This window comes from Ranitomeya variabilis, chromosome 5, assembly GCF_051348905.1.
Source record: "Ranitomeya variabilis isolate aRanVar5 chromosome 5, aRanVar5.hap1, whole genome shotgun sequence".
In the NCBI taxonomy this organism is placed as follows: Eukaryota; Metazoa; Chordata; class Amphibia; order Anura; family Dendrobatidae; genus Ranitomeya; species Ranitomeya variabilis.
The window spans coordinates 123,968,314-123,988,486 of record NC_135236.1 but is presented as its reverse complement, the minus strand read 5'-3'; the positions used below and the strand labels follow the sequence as shown (position 1 = coordinate 123,988,486).

The following is a 20,173-nucleotide window of genomic DNA, read 5'->3' as shown; positions in this document are numbered from 1 at the left end:
CAGGACACAGTTTTATAAGTGGTAAAGTCTATATTCTCACACGGTGATTCAAACAGGTGCAGAGAGAAACTCAAGTCCACAACACTTGGTGCAAATAATAAACGCAGCTTAGCAGTCTATAGGAAACTTCAGAGGAAAATGCAATCAAGCAGAAAGTCTATGAAGCACAGTTATTCTTGAGGAAACTTGACACAAATAAATCCTTGTCTTAGTCCAAACACAGATAGATATGCTTATAAAGCAGTTCAAATCATATCTTAGCTCAACCAGGGAGGCCTGGTTAATAGTCTCAGGTTATTGCAGAGCAGAAGCAGCTTACATGTCCAGCAAATGCAGATGAAGTAAACACGAGCAGCAGATGAAGGAGGATTACTGGAAACTTGTGTATGCAGCAGGAACTCAGAGCAGAGTAGCAGGATCAGCACACAGGTTCACAGGAGCAGGTGTATAGCCAGGGAGTAATCAGAGGTCAGGAGCTGGATGCAAGGCAGAATACTCTAGCACAGACTGAAGGCTGGGGTGGAGTTTTATAGCAGGAAGACACAGTGCACATGAGACCAAAGACGCCATCTTGGAAAAGGGCAGTAATGCACAAAAGTTAAAAAATGTTCAGAGTCCTGACATTACTCCCTCCTTAGAAGCGGCCTCAGGACGATCCTGGACCTGGTTTCTCAGGGAATCTCTGATGAAAACGAGAAATCTTCTGTTGGGCATTGATGTTTTCCACAGGTTCCCAAGAGTCTTCCTCAGGGGGATATCCCTGCCATCTTATCAGATATTGGAGCCGATTCCTGTGAATCCTGGAATCAATAATTTCCTCCACCACAAATTGTTCTTGCTCATCAATCACCACAGGCTGCGGAGGTGGCACAACACGTCCCTGGAAGGTATTAGGAGATACAGGCTTTAGTAAAGATACATGAAAAACTGGGTGTACCTTCATAGTCCTAGGCAGCTTCAGCCGGCAGGCCACAGAGCTCACAATACCGTTGATCTTGAAAGGGCCAATGAATTTCTGTCCAAGTTTTTGTGAAGGAACGTTTAACTTCAGATTCTTAGTTGCTAACCACACGGAATCTCCTACCTTGAACATGGGTGCAGGTTTACGGAATCTATCAGCCGATCTCTTATAACGTTCTTGAGCTGTGGTCAGGGATTCCTTCAGAACCTCCAGATTCTGTCTCATCGCAGTCAGCCTTTCCTCCACTGCCGGAACCGGAGAATTAATTGGAGACCTAGGTAAAATACACGGATGATAACCCAGATTGGCAAAGAAAGGTGTAAATTTAGTGGAGGCGCTCTGAGAATTATTATATGAGAATTCTGCTAACGGCAACAACTCCAACCAATCATCCTGGAGATGGCTGACATAACATCTTAGATATTGTTCCAGCATCTGGTTGGTACGCTCAGTCTGACCATTTGTCTGGGGATGGTAAGCAGATGAGAGACAGACATTAATATTGAGTGCAGAGCAAAACCCCTTCCAGAATCTTGAAGTGAACTGTACTCCACGGTCAGAGATGATCTCATCCGGAACCCCGTGCAACCGAAAGACATTCTGTATAACCAAGTTCACTGTATCTTTAGCTGAGGGGAGGCCAGTGCACGGAACGAAATGAGCAGCTTTAGTCAGGCGATCAACTACCACCATGATTGTATTCATGCCCCCCGATGTAGGCAGCTCCACAATAAAGTCCATTGATCTAGACCCCCAAGGGCGGGACGGAACAGGTAATGGTTGTAGAAGACCCGTAGGTGCCACATGAGGAGTCTTGTAACGGGCACATACCTCGTAAGAGAGAACATAGTCCTTGGTATCCTTCTGGCAAGTTGGCCACCAGAAGAATCGGCTCAGGAACTCGTGTCTTCTGTACCCCTCTGTGACCAGCCAACTTGGAGTCATGTACCAACTTGAGGATCTGCAGACGGACGACCTCCGGGACGTCGATACGTCGATCTCTGAACCACATGCCACCCTTAAAGATAAGATTAATATCCCAGGGAGGAAGGGGACATCACGGTACCTGCCGTATATTTATTTTCTATCTACACCGGTACGTTTCAGCCCATATGTTGTCCTGTTCATATGCGTTCCCACAGTGGATTATGGAGCATATATAGATTATTTGCCTATGGATGGTCTCCATGTGGGCTTGTACCATTATGTTCTCTATAATGGGTGCCATGTTGTTCCTCTTTTGTTGTAGCTACGGCCTGTGCGCCGGTTTTAACCCATTGCTGTCACTGTTTGATTTGTCTCATAGTTTTTAGCTCTAATAAAATTGATTTTTTCTACTTTAGGACTGGTACACTATTTTTTCTTTTGTGGTAATGAAAGGATGTGTTGGATCTGGGTGTATCAACAGCGGTGCTGATGTGAAACAGATCTTAAGCCGATCAAAAGCTTCTTGAGCCTGTGATGACCACTTAAAGGGCTTTTCCTTCTTTGTCAAGGAAGTACTGGGACGGACAATATCAGAAAAATTTCGAATGAAGCGTCTGTAGAAATTTGCAAAACCAATAAAACGTTGGACCTCCTTAACATTCTTGGGTACCGGCCAGTCAAGGATAGCCTGAATCTTACCAGATTCCATGTTCAGCCCCTGGGGAGAGATGATATAACCTAAGAACTGTATCTCAGAACGATGGAACTCGCATTTCTCCGGCTTAATATACAGATGGTTCTCTTTCAGACATCTTAAAACAGTTTTGACATGTTCTTCATGTTCCTGTAGAGAGTCAGAAAAGATTAGTATATCGTCCAAATAGATCACTACAAACTGGTCCAACAAATCTCTGAAAATGTCATTAGCAAAGTGTTGAAACGTTGCAGGGGCGTTACAAAGCCCGAAGGGCATCAGAAGAGATTCAAAGTGTCCATACCGGCATCTGAATGCTGTCTTCCACTCATCCCCTGGACGAATACGTACCAAATTATAAGCCCCACGAAGATCCAGTTTAGAGAACACCTTAGCATGGTGGACTCTTTCCAGTAATTCAGGAATCAGAGGCAAGGGGTAACAGTTTCGCACAGTTACCTTATTGAATTCCCGATAGTCAACACAGGGTCTCAGGGTCCCATCCTTCTTCTTTACAAAAAAGATAGGTGCCCTTGCTGGTGAGGAAGAAGGACGTATGAAACATTTGGCAAGATTTTCATCAATATACTCCTTTAAGGCTTGAAGCTCAGGTGCCGCCAAAAGGTATACGTTACCAAAAGGAATAGCTGCCCCAGGAAGCAACTCAATGGGACAGTCATAATGCCTGTGTGGAGGAAGCTGATCTGCATTCTTGTCACAGATGTCAGAGAACTCTTTATATGCTGGAGGTAATGAAAATACCTGTACATGTGGTTCCGCAGCCGTGGACTCAGGGACAGCTTCTGTTAGCGCGGAGTTCCTCCTTGTTGGGAAGATAATCTCCTTGGTCTCCCAGTTGATAATTGGGTTCTGAGAACGCAACCAAGGAATGCCTAAAATCACAGGAAAATGAGAAGAAATTAGCAAGAAAGAAAGTTGCTCCTGATGATTAGGCTCCAACAAAATTTCAAAGGGTACGGTCTCCTGATCCACAGGCCCAGAGATTAAAGGTGACCCATCCACTGTTTCCATGGTAATTGGAGCGGCTCTTTGCTGAATTTCAATACCATGTTCCTTGGCAAATGCGATATCCTTGAAATTGCCACCTGCACCTGAGTCAATCATAGCTGCACTGGAAATCCACTGTCCTGAACACAGGATCTTAATAGGGAGAGAACAGTGAGAGTTCTTTTCCTTAAGCTCCTTGGGGGGTGAAGTCATAGAAAGTGAATGGAATACAGCGTTTAAAGGCAGGCTACATTCAGAGATGTCAGATTCATCATCACAGTTGTCATACTCCCCTACTGCTGCTAGCACCTTGTTAGGCCGTCTTGGACACTTAGGACAATTGATCAAGAAGTGGTCAGACTGGCCGCAGTAGAAACATAGACTTTCACGAAGGCGATGCTCCCGGCGCTCATTGATCTCGCGCCTCTGAACGGAATCAATTTGCATAGGCATCTCCTCCACCTCCCGAGAGGTTTTACCTGCAGGCTCTTTGGAAGGAAGGGAAAAGTTAGAAACACGGTTATATGCAGCAAATTTCTCCTGCCTACGCTCAGTAAGGCGAATGCCTATGCAAACACAATGCTGTATAAATGTCTGCCGCTTGCATGGACCGGTCATCGAAGCGGCGGAAGGTGAGTATATAATGATTTTTTTTTTTTTAATTATTTTTAACAGATGTTTTTCCTATTGAGGCTGCATGGGCAGCCTCAATAGTAAAAACTTGGTCACACAGTGTTAATAGCGGCGGTAACGGAGTGACTTATCCGCGGCATAACGCGGTCCGTTACCGCTGGCATTAACCCTGTGTGAGCCGTGACTGCGGGGAGTATGGAGCGGGCGCCGGGCAGTGACTGCAGGGGAGTAGGGAGGGACTAATCGGACTGTGGCCATGACAGGCAGCTGGCGAGACCAATCAGCGAATGAATATCCGTGACGGAAGTTGCCGACAGAAGGACGGAAGTACCCCTTAGACAATTATATATGTATGTGTATATATGTATGTATGTACAGTACAGACCAAAAGTTTGGACACACCTCATTTAAAGATTTTTCTGTATTTTCATGACTATGAAAATTGTACATTCACACTGAAGGCATCAAAACTATGAATTAACACATGTGGAATTATATACTTAACAAAAAGTGTGAAACAACTGAAATTATGTCTTATATTCTAGGTTCTTCAAAGTAGCCACCTTTTGCTTTGATGACTGCTTTGCACACTCTTGGCATTCTCTTGATGAGCTTCAAGAGGTAGTCACCGGGAATGGTCTTCCAACAATCTTGAAGGAATTCCCAGAGATGCTTAGCACTTGTTGGCCCTTTTGCCTTCACTCAGCGGTCCCGCTCACCCCAAACCATCTTGATTGGGTTCAGGTCTGGTGACTGTGGAGGCCAGGTCATCTGGCGTAGCACCCCATCGCTTTCCTTCTTGGTCAAATAGCCCTTACACAGCCTGGAGGTGTGTTTGGGGTCATTGTCCTGTTGAAAAATAAATGATGGTCCAACTAAACGCAAACCGGATGGAGTAGCATGCCGCTGCAAGATGCTGTGGTAGCCATGCTGGTTCAGTATGCCTTCAATTTTAAATAAATCCCCAACAGTGTCACCAGCAAAGCACCCCCACACTATCACACCTCCTCCATGCTTCACGGTGGGAACCAGGCATGTAGAGTCCATCCATTCACCTTTTCTGCGTCGCACAAAGACACGGTGGTTGGAACCAAAGATCTCAAATTTGGTCACATGACTATGGGATGGAGTATGTGTGATGGGTATATGGGCACGGGACTATGGGATGGAGGATGTGTGATGGGTATATGGGCACGGGACTATGGGATGGAGGATGTGTGATGGGTGTATGGGCACTGGACTATGGGATGGAGGATGAGTGATGAGTATATGGGTACGGGACTATGGGATGGAGGATGTGTGATGGGTATATGGGCACGGGACTATGGGATGGAGGATGTGTGATGGGTATATGGGCACGGGACTATGGGATGGAGGATGTGTGATGGGTGTATGGGCACTGGACTATGGGATGGAGGATGTGTGATGAGTATATGGGTACGGGACTATGGGATGGAGGATGTGTGATGGGTATATGGGCACGGGACTATGGGATGGAGGATGTGATGGGTATATGGGCACTGGACTATGGGATGGAGGATGAGTGATGGGTATATGGGCACTGTTCTATGGGATGGAGGATGTGTGATGAGTGTATGGGCACTGGACTATGGGATGGAGGATGTAATGGGTATATGGGCACTGGACTATGGGATGGAGGATGGGTATATGGGCACTGGACTATGGAATGGAGAATATGTATGATGGGTATGAGCACAGGACTATGGGATAGAGGATATGTGTGATGGGTATGTGGGCACGGGACTATGGGATGGAGGATATGTATGATAGGTATATGGGCATGGGACAGAGGATGTGTAATGGGTATATGGGCACTGGACTGTGGGATGGAGGATGTGTGATGGTTATATGGGCACGGGACTGGGATGGAGGATGTGTGATGGTTATATGGGCACGGGACTGTGGGATGGAGGATGTGTGATATATGGGCACTGGACTGCGGGATGGAGGATGTGTGATGGGTATATGATATGGTCACTAAACTATAGGATGGAGGATATGTATGATGGGTATATGGGCGCAGGACTATGGGATGGAGGATGGGAATATGGTCACTGGACTATGGGATGGAGGATAATCATTATAATTTGTTATAACTAACCACAGTTAAGGCCCCGTCTCACATAGCGAGATCGCTAGCGAGATCGCTGCTGAGTCACAAGTTTTGTGACGCAACAGCGACCTCCATAGCGATCTCGCTATGTGTGACACGTACCAGCGATCAGGCCCCTGCTGTGAGATCGCTGGTCGTGTCGGAATGGCCTGGACCTTTTTTTGGTCGTTGAGGCCCCGCTGACATCGCTGAATCGGTGTGTGTGACACCGATCCAGCGATGTCTTCACTGGTAACCAGGGTAAACATCGGGTTACTAAGCGCAGGGCCGCGCTTAGTAACCCGATGTTTACCCTGGTTACCAGCGTAAATGTAAAAAAAAAACAAACAGTACATACTCGCCTTCTGATGTCCGTCAGGTCCCTTGCCGTCTGCTTCCTGCTCTCACTGACTCCCGGCCGTACAGTGAGAAGTGAGAGCACAGCGGTGACGTCACCGCTGCGCTCTGCTCTCACTGTACGGCGGCTCAGTAAGAGCAGGAAGCAGACGGCGAGGGACCTGGACACCGAAAGGCGAGTATGTAGTGTTTGTTTTTTTTGGTAACCAGGGTAAACATCGGGTTACTAAGCGCGGCCCTGCGCTTAGTAACCCGATGTTTACCCTGGTTACCCGGGTGCTGCAGGGGGACTTCGGCATCGTTGAAGACAGTTTCAACGATGCCGAAGTCGTTCCCCTGATCGTTGGTCGCTGGGGAGAGCTGTCTGTGTGACAGCTCCCCAGCGACCACACAGCGACTTACCAACGATCACGGCCAGGTCATATCGCTGGTCGTGATCGTTGGTAAATCGCTTAGTGAGACGGGGCCTTTAGTTACTATCCCCAGGCAACGCCGAGCTCTTCAGCTAGTAATAGAATTACTAAGAGTCACTTTACTGAGCAGATAATGTAGCCTGATACTTCAGTTAGCATGTAGCCTGGATTTTAGCTGTTGTTCAGAGCAGGGCCGGACTGGCCATCGGGCACTTCTGGCAAATGCCAGAAGGGCCGGTGCCAGTACTGGGCTGCTCGATCCGCCTCCCCCCACCGACTCACCCCCCCGCCGTCGCATTCAACTATACCGCCGTCCATGATGCCGGTACAGTTGAATGCAATGATGGAGGAGAGAGCGTCTACAGACACTCCCTCTCCCATCATTCCCTGCTCCGCCTCTGACACTGCGGGTGTGCAATGACGTCATATCATCACGCGCCTACTGTTTCCCAGGCAGACTGCAGCCGCTGAGACAGGAGCAGGAAACAATGCGGGGCACGAGGAGAGGTGAGGAGTGTTTTTTTGTGTTTTTTTTACTGGACTGTGGGGCCATTCACGGGGGGGGAGGAGAAGCGATGCGGGCTGTGCTGTGTATAGTACTGAACTATGTGGGCCGTGCTGTATATACTACTGTGTGGGCTGTAATGTATATAGTACTGTGGGCAGTGCTGTATATACTACTGTGTGGGCTGTGCTGTATATAGTACTGTGTAGGCTGTGCTGGATATACCACTGTGCGGGCTGTGCTGTATATAGTACTGTGCGGGCTGTGCTGTACAGTGGGGCAAAAAAGTATTTAGTCAGTCAGCAATAGTGCAAGTTCCACCACTTAAAAAGATGAGAGGCGTCTGTAATTTACATCATAGGTAGACCTCAACTATGGGAGACAAACTGAGAAAAAAAAATCCAGAAAATCACATTGTCTGTTTTTTTATCATTTTATTTGCATATTATGGTGGAAAATAAGTATTTGGTCAGAAACAAAATTTCATCTCAATACTTTGTAATATATCCTTTGTTGGCAATGACAGAGGTCAAACGTTTTCTGTAAGTCTTCACAAGGTTGCCACACACTGTTGTTGGTATGTTGGCCCATTCTTCCAAGCAGATCTCCTCTAGAGCAGTGATGTTTTTGGCTTTTCGCTTGGCAACACGGACTTTCAACTCCCTCCAAAGGTTTTCTATAGGGTTGAGATCTGGAGACTGGCTAGGCCACTCCAGGACCTTGAAATGCTTCTTACGAAGCCACTCCTTCGTTGCCCTGGCGGTGTGCTTTGGATCATTGTCATGTTGAAAGACCCAGCCACGTTTCATCTTCAATGCCCTTGCTGATGGAAGGAGGTTTGCACTCAAAATCTCACGATACATGGCCCCATTCATTCTTTCATGTACCCGGATCAGTCGTCCTGGCCCCTTTGCAGAGAAACAGCCCCAAAGCATGATGTTTCCACCACCATGCTTTACAGTAGGTATGGTGTTTGATGGATGCAACTCAGTATTTTTTTTCCTCCAAACACGACAAGTTGTGTTTCTACCAAACAGTTCCAGTTTGGTTTCATCAGACCATAGGACATTCTCCCAAAACTCCTCTGGATCATCCAAATGCTCTCTAGCAAACTTCAGACAGGCCCGGACATGTACTGGCTTAAGCAGTGGGACACGTCTGGCACTGCAGGATCTGAGTCCATGGTGGCGTAGTGTGTTACTTATGGTAGGCCTTGTTACATTGGTCCCAGCTCTCTGCAGTTCATTCACTAGGCCCCCCCGCGTGGTTCTGGGATTTTTGCTCACCGTTCTTGTGATCATTCTGACCCCACGGGGTGGGATTTTGCGTGGAGCTCCAGATCGAGGGAGATTATCAGTGGTCTTGAATGTCTTCCATTTTCTAATTATTGCTCCCACTGTTGAATTCTTCACTCCAAGCTGGTTGTCTATTGCAGATTCAGTCTTCCCAGCCTGGTGCAGGGCTACAATTTTGTTTCTGGTGTCCTTTGACAGCTCTTTGGTCTTCACCATAGTGGAGTTTGGAGTCAGACTGTTTGAGGGTGTGCACAGGTGTCTTTTTATACTGATAACAAGTTTAAACAGGTGCCATTACTACAGGTAATGAGTGGAGGAAAGAGGAGACTCTTAAAGAAGAAGTTACAGGTCTGTGAGAGCCAGAAATCTTGATTGTTTGTTTCTGACCAAATACTTATTTTCCACCATAATATGCAAATAAAATGATAAAAAAAACAGACAATGTGATTTTCTGGATTTTTTTTTTCTCAGTTTGTCTCCCATAGTTGAAGTCTACCTATGATGTAAATTACAGACGCCTCTCATCTTTTTAAGTGGTGGAACTTGCACTATTGCTGACTGACTAAATACTTTTTTGCCCCACTGTATATAGTACTGTGTGGGCAGTGCTGTATATAGTACTGTGTGGGCTGTGCTGTATATAGTACTGTGTGGGCTGTGCTGTATATAGTACTGTGTGGGCAGTGCTGTATATTGTACTGTGTGGGCAGTGCTGTATATAGTACTGTGTGGGCAGTGCTGTATATAGTACTGTGCGGGCTGTGCTGTATATACTACTGTGTGGGCTGTGCTGTATACTACTACGCGGGCTGTGCTGTATACTACTACTGTGTGGGCTGTGCTGTATATACTACTGTGTGGGCTGTGCTGTATACTACTATGCGGGCTGTGCTGTATACTACGTGGCCTGTGCTGTATACTGCTGTGTGGGCTGTGTTATCTACTACGCGGGCTGTGCTATATTATGTAGGCTGTGCTATATACTATGCGGGTTGTGCTATATACTATGCGGGCTTTGCTATATACTATGGGGAGTGTTGTGAAATTGGATTCTGGGCTCCCCCGGTGGCCACTTGTGGAATTGTACTTGTGTGCATCATCCCCTCTGTTCACCTGCTCCTATCAGGATGTGGGAGTCGCTATATAACCTTGCTCCTCTGTCAGTTTCATGCCGGTCAACAATGTAATCAGAAGCCTTTCTGTGCATGTTCCTGCTACTAGACAACTCCCAGCTAAGTTGGACTTTTGTCCTTGTGTGTTTTTGCATTTTGTTCCTGTTCACAGCTGCTGTTTCGTTACTGTGTCTGGAAAGCTCTTGTGAGCGGAAATTGCCACTCTGGTGTTATGAGTTAATGCTAGAGTCTTAAAGTAATTTCTGGATGGTGTTTTGATAGAGTTTTCTGCTGACCATGAAAGTGCCCTTTCTGTCTTCTTGCTATCTAGTAAGCGGACCTCGATTTTTGCTAAACCTATTTTCATACTACGTTTGTCATTTCATCTAAAATCACCGCCAATATATGTGGGGGCCTCTGTCTGCCTTTTGGGAAAATTTCTCTAGAGGTGAGCCAGGACTGTCTTTTCCTCTGCTAGGATTAGGTAGTTCTCCGGCTGGCGCTGGGCATCTAGGGATAAAAAACGTAGGCATGCTACCCGGCCACTTCTAGTTGTGCGGCAGGTTTAGTTCATGGTCAGTATAGTTTCCATCTTCCAAGAGCTAGTTCTCATATATGCTGGGCTATGTTCTCTCGCCATTGAGAATCATGACAGTTTGACCGGCCCAAAAAAAAAAAAGGGTTAAATTACTGGCTGAGAAAGGAGAGAAAAAAGAAGTCTGCTACAATTTTTTTTTTTTTTTTTTTCCTCTAGTTCTGAGTGTGCTCTTAATTGAATCACTTGCTAGTCTGCCTATACTGCAGCCTTCCTCTCTTTCTCTCCTTCTAATCCTTGAATGGCTCTGTGTTCACCTGTTTCAAATGGATCTTCAGAGTGTAGCTACAGGTTTGAATAATCTCGCCACAAAGGTACAAAATTTGCAAGATTTTGTTGTTCATGCACCTATGTCTGAGCCTAGAATTCCTTTGCCTGAATTCTTCTCGGGGAATAGATCTCACTTTCAAAATTTTAAAAATAATTGCAAATTGTTTTTGTCCCTGAAGTCTCGCTCTGCCGGAGACCCTGCACAGCAGGTCAGGATTGTAATTTCCTTGCTCCGGGGCGACCCTCAAGACTGGGCTTTTGCATTGGCACCAGGGGATCCTGCGTTGCTCAATGTGGATGCGTTTTTTCTGGCCTTGGGGTTGCTTTATGAGGAACCTCATTTAGAGCTTCAGGCGGAAAAGGCCTTGATGTCCTTGTCTCAGGGGCAAGATGAAGCTGAAATATACTGCCAAAAATTCCGCAAATGGTCTGTGCTTACTCAGTGGAATGAGTGCGCCCTGGCGGCGATTTTCAGAGAAGGTCTCTCTGATGCCATTAAGGATGTTATGGTGGGGTTCCCTGTGCCTGCGAGTCTGAATGAGTCCATGACGATGGCTATTCAGATCGATAGGCGTCTGCGGGAGCGCAAACCTGTGCACCATTTGGCGGTGTCTACTGAGAAAACGCCAGAAAATATGCAATGTGATAGAATTCTGTCCAGAAGCGAGCGGCAGAATTTTAGACGAAAAAATGGGTTGTGCTTCTATTGTGGTGATTCAACTCATGTTATATCAGCATGCTTTAAGCGTACTAAGAAGCCTGACAAGTCTGTTTCAATTAGCACTTTACAGTCTAAGTTTATTCTATCTGTGACCCTGATTTGTTCTTTGTCATCTATTACCGCGGACGCCTATGTCGACTCTGGCGCCGCTTTGAGTCTTATGGATTGGTCCTTTGCCAAACGCTGTGGGTATGATTTGGAGCCATTGGAGGCTCCGATACCTCTGAAAGGGATTGACTCCACCCCATTGGCTAGTAATAAACCACAATACTGGACACAAGTGACTATGCGTGTTAATCCGGATCACCAGGAGGTTATTCGCTTTCTGGTGCTGTATAATCTACATGATGTTTTGGTGCTGGGATTGCCATGGCTGCAATCTCATAACCCAGTCCTCGACTGGAGAGCTATGTCTGTGTTAAGCTGGGGATGTAAAGGAACTCATGGGGACGTACCTTTGGTTTCCATTTCATCATCTATTCCCTCTGAGATTCCTGAATTCTTGTCTGACTTTCGTGACGTTTTTGAAGAACCCAAGGTTGGTTCACTACCTCCGCACCGGGAGTGCGATTGTGCCATAGACTTGATTCCGGGTAGTAAATACCCTAAGGGTCGTTTATTTAATCTGTCTGTGCCTGAACACGCGGCTATGCGAGAATATATAAAGGAGTCCTTGGAAAAGGGACATATTCGTCCTTCGTCATCTCCCTTAGGAGCCGGTTTTTTCTTTGTGTCTAAGAAAGACGGCTCTTTGAGGCCGTGTATTGATTATCGACTTTTGAATAAAATCACGGTTAAATATCAATATCCGTTACCACTGCTTACTGATTTGTTTGCTCGTATAAAGGGGGCCAAGTGGTTCTCTAAGATTGATCTCCGTGGGGCGTATAATTTGGTGCGAATCAAGCAGGGGGATGAGTGGAAAACCGCATTTAATACGCCCGAGGGCCATTTTGAGTATTTGGTGATGCCTTTTGGTCTTTCAAATGCCCCTTCAGTCTTCCAGTCCTTTATCATGACTAAGGGTGCTATGTCACCAGAAACGCGTAGATAGTGTTTTTAATTATATTGTGCTGTTGTTTTATCCTCTATTTTTTGATATGAAGTGAATAAAGTACCAAGACTTTGCTTTTTCACCACCTCGTTGAGCTGGATTTTTTTCTATTTCCTGCTTCCAGTCCTTTATGCATGACATTTTCCGCGATTATTTGGATAAATTTATGATTGTGTATCTGGATGATATTCTGATTTTTTCGGATGACTGGGACTCTCATGTCCAGCAGGTCAGGAGGGTTTTTCAGGTTTTGCGGTCTAATTCCTTGTGTGTGAAGGGTTCTAAGTGTGTTTTTGGGGTTCAAAAGATTTCCTTCTTGGGATACATTTTTTCCCCCTCTTCCATCGAGATGGATCCTGTCAAGGTTCAGGCTATTGGTGATTGGACGCAACCCTCTTCTCTTAAGAGTCTTCAGAAATTTTTGGGCTTTGCTAACTTTTATCGTCGATTTATTGCTGGTTTTTCTGATGTTGTAAAACCATTGACTGATTTGACTAAGAAGGGTGCTGATGTTGCTGATTGGTCCCCTGATGCTGTGGAGGCCTTTCGGGAGCTCAAGCGCCGCTTTTCTTCCGTCCCAGTGTTGCGTCAGCCTGATGTTGCTCTTCCTTTTCAGGTTGAGGTCGACGCTTCTGAAATCGGAGCTGGGGCGGTGTTGTCGCAGAGAAGTTCCGACTGCTCCGTGATGAGACCTTGTGCTTTTTTTTCCCGTAAATTTTCGCCCGCCGAGCGGAATTATGATATTGGGAATCGGGAGCTTTTGGCCATGAAGTGGGCTTTTGAGGAGTGGCGTCACTGGCTTGAGGGGGCCAGACATCAGGTGGTGGTATTGACTGACCACAAAAATTTAATTTACCTTGAGTCTGCCAGGCGCCTGAATCCTAGACAGGCGCGCTGGTCGTTGTTTTTCTCTCGGTTTAATTTTGTGGTGTCTTACCTACCGGGTTCTAAGAATGTTAAGGCGGATGCCCTTTCTAGGAGTTTTGAGCCTGACTCCCCTGGTAATTCTGAGCCCACAGGTATCCTTAAAGATGGAGTGATATTGTCTGCCGTTTCTCCAGACCTGCGGCGGGCCTTGCAGGAGTTTCAGGCGGATAGACCTGATCGTTGCCCACCTGGTAGACTGTTTGTTCCTGATGATTGGACCAGTAGAGTCATCTCTGAGGTTCATTCTTCTGCGTTGGCAGGTCATCCTGGAATCTTTGGTACCAGGGATTTGGTGGCAAGGTCCTTCTGGTGGCCTTCCCTGTCACGAGATGTGCGAGGCTTTGTGCAGTCTTGTGACGTTTGTGCTCGGGCCAAGCCTTGTTGTTCTCGGGCTAGTGGATTGTTGTTACCCTTGCCTATCCCGAAGAGGCCTTGGACGCACATCTCGATGGATTTTATTTCGGATCTGCCTGTTTCTCATAAGATGTCTGTCATCTGGGTGGTATGTGACCGTTTCTCTAAGATGGTCCATCTGGTTCCCTTGCCTAAGTTGCCTTCTTCTTCCGAGTTGGTTCCTCTGTTTTTTCAAAATGTTGTTCGTTTGCATGGTATTCCGGAGAATATCGTTTCTGACAGAGGGACCCAATTCGTGTCTAGATTTTGGCGGGCATTCTGTGCTAGGATGGGCATAGATTTGTCTTTTTCGTCTGCTTTCCATCCTCAGACTAATGGCCAGACCGAGCGGACTAATCAGACCTTGGAGACATATTTGAGGTGTTTTGTGTCTGCGGATCAGGATGATTGGGTTGCTTTTTTGCCTTTGGCGGAGTTCGCCCTCAATAATCGGGCCAGCTCTGCCACCTTGGTGTCCCCGTTTTTCTGTAATTCGGGGTTTCATCCTCGATTTTCCTCCGGTCAAGTGGAATCTTCGGATTGTCCTGGAGTGGATGCTGTGGTGGAGAGGTTGCATCAGATTTGGGGGCAGGTGGTGGACAATTTGAAGTTGTCCCAGGAGAAGACTCAGCTTTTTGCCAACCGCCGTCGTCGTGTTGGTCCTCGGCTTTGTGTTGGGGACTTGGTGTGGTTGTCTTCTCGTTTTGTCCCTATGAGGGTTTCTTCTCCTAAGTTTAAGCCTCGGTTCATCGGCCCGTACAAGATATTGGAGATTCTTAACCCTGTGTCCTTCCGTTTGGACCTCCCTGCATCCTTTTCGATTCATAATGTTTTTCATCGGTCATTGTTGCGCAGGTATGAGGTACCGGCTGTGCCTTCCGTTGAGCCTCCTGCTCCGGTGTTGGTTGAGGGTGAGTTGGAGTACGTTGTGGAAAAGATCTTGGACTCTCGTGTTTCCAGACGGAGACTCCAGTATCTGGTCAAATGGAAGGGATACGGTCAGGAGGATAATTCTTGGGTCACTGCCTCTGATGTTCATGCCTCCGATCTTGTCCGTGCCTTTCATAGGGCTCATCCTGATCGCCCTGGTGGTCCTGGTGAGGGTTCGGTGCCCCCTCCTTGAGGGGGGGGTACTGTTGTGAAATTGGATTCTGGGCTCCCCCGGTGGCCACTTGTGGAATTGTACTTGAGTGCATCATCCCCTCTGTTCACCTGCTCCTATCAGGATGTGGGAGTCGCTATATAACCTTGCTCCTCTGTCAGTTTCATGCCGGTCAACAATGTAATCAGAAGCCTTTCTGTGCATGTTCCTGCTACTAGACAACTCCCAGCTAAGTTGGACTTTTGTCCTTGTGTGTTTTTGCATTTTGTTCCTGTTCACAGCTGCTGTTTCGTTACTGTGTCTGGAAAGCTCTTGTGAGCGGAAATTGCCACTCTGGTGTTATGAGTTAATGCTAGAGTCTTAAAGTAATTTCTGGATGGTGTTTTGATAGAGTTTTCTGCTGACCATGAAAGTGCCCTTTCTGTCTTCTTGCTATCTAGTAAGCGGACCTCGATTTTTGCTAAACCTATTTTCATACTACGTTTGTCATTTCATCTAAAATCACCGCCAATATATGTGGGGGCCTCTGTCTGCCTTTTGGGAAAATTTCTCTAGAGGTGAGCCAGGACTGTCTTTTCCTCTGCTAGGATTAGGTAGTTCTCCGGCTGGCGCTGGGCATCTAGGGATAAAAAACGTAGGCATGCTACCCGGCCACTTCTAGTTGTGCGGCAGGTTTAGTTCATGGTCAGTATAGTTTCCATCTTCCAAGAGCTAGTTCTCATATATGCTGGGCTATGTTCTCTCGCCATTGAGAATCATGACAGGGGAGTATATTATATTCTATGGGGAGGCCATGTTATGTACTATGTGGCTGTGTTATATACTATTGTGGGGGTATATTATATTCTATGGGGGAGGCTACATTATATATTATGGGGAGGTGGGCTGTATTGTATTCTATGGGGTGTCTGCATTATACTCTGGGGTGGCTGCATTATACTCTGTGGGGTGGCTCCATTATACTCTAGGGTGGTGGCTGCATTATACTGTATCGAGGACTATGTGTAATACGTTATACTATATGAAGAACTATGGGGTGCATTATACTATGGGAAGTGAATTGTACTACATGGATGACTATGGCGGTGCATTATACTATATGGAGCACTATGAGGAGTGTATTATGCTATATGTAGGACTATGAGGAGTGTATTATACTATATGGAGGACTGAGCAGTGTATTTTAATATATGGAGGACTATAGGGAGTGTATTATACTATATGGAGGACTGTGGAGCACATTATAATATATGGAGGACTATGGGGTGTATTTTACTAAACAAGTAAAATGCTGCATATTCAGATTGTTTTTGCCCAAACAAAAATCATTGTTCTCAGCAGCACATCGCCGGTGTAAACTGTAGATGTGCTGCTGATAACATGATACTGTATGGTGATCTGTTAGTGATCGTTCTGTCCCATCATTATTCCTAGCTGGTGGAAAGCGGCCGGGAAACAAGCGTTGAACAACTTCAGTATTGTTGATCAAACTCATTTAGCGGCCTGAACTCAGCGCATGGAAATACAACCGAAATGCTTCTGTGTGATGTGCAATATGTTAGCATTTGGAACCACATTTTAAACTTTGCCTAGGGTCCCACTTTGCCTAAAGCCGGCCCTGCCTACAAGTGAACAAAGGTATTATACAGTCACCATGTGACAAGTGGGCCTGTGTAACTTCAAATGCCAGGGCTGAATTTTAGTCCCAGTCCGGCCCTGGTTCAGAGTGACTGTTGGAGATTGGTTCTACAGTCAGGGTCTTAAAAACATACTTAATTTCCTCCAAAAGTGTTAAGAGAATTAATTTATTGGACGTTATTTTCATCCCGGTCACGGCTGTAAAAAAAAGATAAATCTTTGATTTGTTTGAGGCATTTCAAACACCCCTCATCTTTTTGATGAAATGTCTTATTTGTAGCCAAAACTGGCAACTGTGAAGTCCCTTCAAAATGTGCTTGGTCCCATCCCCTCCCTGCTAAACTCTGATACACTTTTAATAAAGTTGGTGGAGTAGACAGTGTGAAAACACTAAAGTTTTGCAGTGCCTGTGGGTCTACAATCCAATCTTGGACATTTCTCAAACAAGCAGCCAAGTTGCATCTGGAGGGCTGCTATCCCCTCTGCCATAAAAAGTAATAAACGCAGAGTGCAATTTCTGGATGTCTGCAGCTTGAGAATGTATGTTGCCTAGCTAACATTCCCTGCTCACTATCACTTTTTCTTACAACATACCTGCCACAAACTCCACTCCTTTAACAATTTATCTTAAGAAGTAGTGCGTCTTTTGTCACCACAGGTGTAGTGAAAGTTCTTGCAGTTGGTCATGAAAAAAATTATTTTTCCCCCTATATTCTGTATTTTTAGCTCAAAATATGCATATAGCCCAACATTTATGTCAATCTACCAAGTAAAAAATAGTCTTAAACTACTGTTTTGCAGACGTCAACTCCACGTGAAGTAATCCCATCCTGGAAACCTTACCATTCAAGGTATATTATCAAGGGATATAGAGAGAATTCTGACCCCACATGAAAGTAAAAACTGCTGATTTTTTTTTCCCTCAGCAAGATGCCATTTCAGTGCCCAATATGTTGTGTTTAGCTTGTTCCACTGTTTCCAATCATTGCCATGATGTATTGGCTCGTGATACTGATATTTATGGAAATGGAGCGGTTTTGATTCCCACTGGAGTACGGTATATATATTTAGATTATGTTGAATCCCTATATAGTGGATATTTATTTATAGGGTGACGTATTGTTATTACTTGAGGTATGTCCACTCTAACATAAATTATTATTGTGCCTAGATGCGTCCTATAGGGAATAATATACTCTAGATAGAGATTATTAAGTCAACACTCTAGTATTTTCCTTCATGGATACACAGCATAGTATCTATACTCTACACCCCAGACTAAAAACTGTTAACTAGTCTAGTGTTAGTGCGACATAGCACATTATCTATTACTTACATCTATATGTCCTTTTTAGGCGCAAGAGCTATAGACTAAGAATATTCAGTCAATACTCTGTGGGCCTTTACCTTTTTTAGAATACATTGATATATGTTTTTTCAGGCACATTATATTTAGATGAAGACTATTTAGTCAATATTCCAGTGTGGGCACTGACCCTACCTCTTATTTTTTTTGATATACAGCACATTAGCACTTTAGATACGAGATAAGGCTTACAACATGATATGAGAGATCTATTGTCTCCCCACTAGGGTTTTTTTTGTTGGTGTTTTGTGTGTTTCATTTTTTTGATGTCTTTTAGGGTGATATAGGGACTTTAGGGACACCGACATTGAGCGGGGGCGCCACATCATCAACAACTAGGGGTGCCAACCTCCGCACACAGGTAGGGCCTTTGTCAGGGCCTACTAGGGTGAGATTAGTCCCCTCATTACAAAATATTAGTCATTTGACTTTTTTGTGTATATTTGAGTACCACTATATTCACCCTAGTGAATATTTGTAACTACTGTATATTAATAAAAGGTATATTTTACAGGTTTTTTTCTCTTACTTTTTGGGTTTTAAAATCCAATTAGGCTAGTCAGTTTTCTTCACACGCCACTCAATCCTTATAGTGTGAACAGGTGTATCAGACCTCATTGTGGACATGCTAATCACCTAAAGGCTTTGCCAGATCCCTCTAACGTTGAAGCAACCGTTTCAGGAAGATCTTGTGACAGATCCCCCAAAACATCTGAGGTCTGACGCTCCTGCCAACCTTTGCTATCCTCGGCCTGTTTGTCCACTCCTACCCTTGGGGCACAATTGTCAGATATTTCATCCAAAGTGGAGGATCTCACTGAAGAGATTCCTGTCAGACTAATGCTGCATTTACGCTGAAAGTTAATAATGAATGTTCTTAAAAACAAGCAAAATACTTGTTAAAATCATAGAATGTTTTGAGTTGGAAGGGATCTCCAGGGTCATAGTGTCTAAGCCCCGGCTCAATGCAGGATTCACTATACCATCTCAGACAGATGTCTGTCAGCCTCTGTAAGAAGACTTCCATGGAAGGAGAACTTACCACCACTTGTGGCAGCCTGTTCCACTCATTGATCATCCTCACTGTCAAAACGTTTTTTTCTAATCTGATCTGTATCTTCTCCCTTTCAGATTCATCCCATTGCTTCTCTTGTTTCCATGTGCTAATGAGAATAAGGATGATCCCTCTACATGGTGACATCCCTTCAGATATTTGTTGACAGCTATTAAGTCTCCTCTTGGGCTTTTTTTTCTTTTTGCAAGCTAAACATTCCCAGATACTGGAACTGTTAAATGTAGGACACACTTCGCAATCTGCTCACCCTCATAGTAGCTCTTCTCTGTACTTGAACTTGAATAAAATAACCTTTTCTGCAGCACAAGAAATCATTCCCAGCGGTGCAATGTTCTGAGTAAACAGAACTTGCACCACCATTAACCATGGCAGTCTATGTCCATGTCACTACTGCTCTGCAATCGTATGATGGTAACGGATAAGGCTTTCAACAGAATTGCAACGGTGATAAATGAGACCTTGAACAGAGTTCCACATCTTTTTACCTTCCATCCAGAGTTTGACAGAAACTTACAAGGAGTAACTTTTCGGAAAGACATTAACATTATGTATCCATTTCTACAAGACATGATTGAAAGACTCCTCCCAGTTTCCATTCTGCTCAAACACACATTACAAAAAGTGGATTCAGGGTCTTTTCCGGCTTGTTTATATCAGTATCTTGAGTTTTTCACAAAATACTCTGACGTTACCAGTTCAGCACGAACATTTGCCATGCGCTGCATTGATAAGTTATTTAACCCAGCCAGCAGAGTGATCTTAAGGATGACTCTTTCCAAAAGCGTTGGCAGAGATCTCTCAAGTTTTCAAAGTGGCGGTATGTATCTGCAGAGTAACTCTTGGCAAGTCTAGGCTTCTCGGCCACTCACTACGGCTAAAAAAAGCTGACACAGCCTCAAGGAAGGCTTTTGCAACTCACCTATTACAGGTTGTCTCTTTAGTAAATGACTGGATGAAATCATCTCATCACCCCGCTGCCTCGGGGTAACTCTCGAATCTGCCCTGTCCTTCAAA

The 20,173-nt window shown here is 45.2% G+C and overlaps 1 protein-coding gene across 1 annotated transcript in view; it reads right to left on the bottom strand.

Moving 5' to 3' along the window:
• The window catches only part of UACA (uveal autoantigen with coiled-coil domains and ankyrin repeats), a 119,748-nt gene that overhangs the window by 91,233 nt on the left and 8,342 nt on the right, over positions 1–20,173 (bottom strand). The window lies entirely within an intron of this gene.